The 3,694-nt window shown below is 42.2% G+C and overlaps 1 pseudogene; it reads right to left on the bottom strand.

The window, feature by feature from the left end:
• Window positions 1–2,511: 2,511 nt before the first annotated feature.
• Window positions 2,512–2,921, bottom strand: LOC101573870 (annotated as a pseudogene).
• Between the last annotated feature and the right edge of the window lie 773 nt (window positions 2,922–3,694).

The raw sequence follows: 3,694 nt of genomic DNA, 5'->3' as shown, positions 1-3,694 counted from the left end.
AGTAGGAGATGGTAGGAAAAATGAGGTAGGAGAACTAGTGGAAAAACTGAGGCTAAGGAAGTGAAAAGAAAATGCAGGTTGGAAGTTCAGTCTTTGCTTCAATTCTGAGTCTGCTTCTTTTGTCACCCACAGCACAAGAAAACTGAAGCTGCTGTATTGGGGAGACAAGCACTACATCTTCTCGAGTGTGAGGCCCAGAGAAATGGCCCATGCATGTGCACCAGACCACAAATGTAGGGACCAATCCTTGGCTGAACATCTAGTGACCAGGCCACCACAACTCCTGAATGTGATGTTAGATCTCTGTGTGGAAAGGACTCTAAATAGATTCCAAACCTGCCTCTTTGAATGGGCCCAGGAGAGAAGACATTTGATCCACCTGTGTTGTAGGAGGATGCATATTTATAAGATGCCCTGCGATACATTCCTGGATCTCCTCAAAGTGCTGGAGTTGAACTGTGTTCAGGAAGTGAACGTGTGCTACCTTTCAGGGGTGGAAAGCCTGGCATCATTTGCTCCTTACCTGGGTCAGATGGAAAATCTTCAAAGCCTTGCTTTCTTTTCGTTCTCTCGTAGTTATGAAAGTACCTTGAGTAGCAAGCCACATTCTTCACCCTTCGGAGGTGAGTGGCTTCCAGCAGATCTAAATTGGCTGTGTCCATTGCCTCCAAGGGGGCCTGCGCCAGGTGCTCAGCTAAGGGGGTTAGGGAAGTTTCCTCGTGGACCATGGGAATGCCTCTTTGCAAAATCTATGTAGTGGGGCTCTGCTGCCTAAAAATTTTGTAAACATTGAAAACAGGAACCAGGGATTGAACTCAGGTCCTTGTGCTTGCCAGGCCAAGTGCTTATTCCACTGAGCCATCTCCCCGGCTAAACTATTAGTTTTTTTTTGGGTGGTACTAGGGATCAAACTCAGGACCTTATGCTTACCAGGCAAGCACTTATTCCACTGAGCCATCTCCTCAGCCTGTCTGTTTTTCCTAACAGGAATTGAAATCAGGACCTTGCAATTGCCAGGCAGGCAGTATACTACTGAGCTATATTCCTGGCTTTAACAGATCCTATAAATCTATCATTTTTGTTTTGTTAACTTGAGAGCATAGATCTATGAAATTCTTGCTGATCATGAATTTTCAGTGGACCCTGCGCTGGTTTTATACTCCCAATTTTTAACTCTCAGTGTCAAAAATGGTGAGATTAGTGATCCTGTGACACCCTCCTTCAAATTATGAGTCAGTTACAGAAGTTTCTTTTTAGATAGGTTAATGATAATGTTTAGAGAGGCCTTGAGCTCATTTAGAGGTTTAAGTAGGTCTCCAATTGGTGGTGATCCTCCTGCCTTAGGCTGAGTGTGAAGATTAGAAGTGTGCACCACTATACCCAGTTCAGGATAAAGGTCTGGTTACAATGATGTTTTGTGATTTCTTTTCCCTATCTAATATCATGACCACCTCTTACCCTTTCCTGTGTCTCTCTCAAAGTTTTCTCACCCCAACTGGTGAAATGCAGCAAGTGATGTAGCAGAAAAAGTACTCAGTCCATGCCAGTCATTGTTGCAGAAACTAGTGCTGAACTGAAGGGAAAACACTTTCAAGCCAAAAAGCAGGAAGTCAGATCAATCCATTTATGAAAGTGGGCTGATGGGAATTCATTTCCAAATCATCAGCCCTGAGTCTGATGAAAGAAGTATCTTTTGTACAATTCTGCAAGAGGAAGCACAAAAGCTGGTAGCAAGTTATTGTATAGTTGGTTACATATGTTTAGTCACAATATTTTGGTCCTACTTCTCAACCCTGCTACATCAGGGATTAGTTTCCAACATAGGAATTAGGGGGGTGGGGCAGGCACATCCAACCAAAGCAGAAACATTTCATCTAATTTTCCATCTAATAACTGGTTTTCCTACAGAACATTTTGAAAAGAAATGTAACACAAAAGTAAAAACTCAATACAATTCAAGTCTGTTTCTAATTTTATCCTCACATAAGAGCTCATCCTTACAGAATGCTGAAATAGTTTTCCTTTTAATTTCCACCCATAGATACATTTGTATTCCCTGGGACTATTAAATCATTAAGTGATTTGGTTTTGCTAAATTTAACTTCATTCTAAAAATTTATTTCTAAGCTCTAGAAATACAGTGTGAATGCTTTTCATAATATAATAGATTACCTAGTTCACAACTGTATCAGTGAACCTCAAATTTTAGAGAAAATAATAATTATTGATCCTTATTGCTAAAAGCAAGGAGTTAATTCCTAAATATTGTAGAGATTTAAATTTTCAAATACTTATCTCCTTGTAAAGTTCACATATAAATTGCAATAAAACACATTCTTCCCTCATTTCTCCATGCAACACCATCCCTTCAGTTGTAAATACTATGTCTTATGCTCAAGAATTGGCAAGTAGAAAGATGAGGTTTCTGCAGCAATTTATTGTTCATTATTGTTAATTGTCATGAAGATAATTCACTTACTTAAGTTAACATTTAGAAGACATTATCTGGTATCACTTTAACTGACATTTCCTAGTCATAGTACCTAAGTCACTGAATTCTTTCCTCTTACTTTTTTTTTTAAATAATACTGATGAACTAGTGGAAGCAGTTTCCCTTCTTTGTGAAGCCTGTGAGTGTCAGTTATACCTCCAACAAAAGTTCCATTGACAAATATTCTTGGAACGGTCCTTTCACCATTCGTTTTGTACAGAACATCTTGAAACTGGCTCCCATATTCAAGCACATCCAATTCCAGCGCTTTATAGTTAATGTTCAGGTTGTGGAAAATCTTCTTTGCCATTGTACAGTAAGAGCAGGATGGTTTTGAGAACATCACCACACCATTATCAGAAATTGTTTCTTGGATCTGGTTCCAAGGTATAGTTGCTGATTTCTCCAAAGATGATGTGCTGTTCCCCATGCTGTCCAGGAGAGGTCATACACAGAAGGAATAAATGCAACACTGATGCAACTGGCTCTTTCATGAGGGTCTGTAGCTCGGTCGGGAGACTTAATCCAGAGCTCCTAGATCACGCAGTGGGATACTCCAAGGCCAGGGGTGGAAGTGCTGGCTGCCACTAAAATGCCAAGCGACAGGACGGAGAGGCGCCTCTTGCCTGCCGCTGGGTCCTTCTCAGGGAAGCGCCAGGAAAGCACTGACCCCCACCCCCCACAGCAGGGACAACAGAAATGTCACTGTCTCCGGCCTCAAAGCTTTGGCCATTTACTAGGTCCTGTCACCTTTACTCTCTGAGATTAGACTGCCAGAATTAGCAAATGTTTAAAACTAAAGGACTAGTTAAACCGGAAATTCAGACAAACAGCGAATGCCTTCCTTTTTAAACAGGTCCGCGATCCTGTCCTAATGCACTGCTGCTGTTTATCTGCAATAGCAACAGGTCAGGGGTGGTGTCTGTTCTCTAGCATCTCAGAGCAGGGTGTCCAAGCGGCTCGAGGCGTCCCTAGGAGACGGGGTCCCCGAGTCCCATGCTTGCTTTCGCGGTCCTTCAGCGCCCACCGCACCACGGAGCTACTGCAGGGCGCCAAGATGTGGTGAGACCTCCCGCCTCCCGGGACCACCCTATTCACAGTTCTTGGTGCAGTTCCGTAGACAGTTGGTCTGAACTATGTCTGAGTTTCTTTTTTTTTTCCATAATTTTATTGAGAAACAAATAGCAATGAGACAGTTTCAAA

The sequence above is a fragment of the Octodon degus genome, unplaced genomic scaffold, assembly GCF_000260255.1.
Source record: "Octodon degus isolate 3935 unplaced genomic scaffold, OctDeg1.0 scaffold00482, whole genome shotgun sequence".
NCBI classification, from domain to species: Eukaryota; Metazoa; Chordata; class Mammalia; order Rodentia; family Octodontidae; genus Octodon; species Octodon degus.
This window is presented reverse-complemented; position numbering and strand designations above follow the sequence as displayed.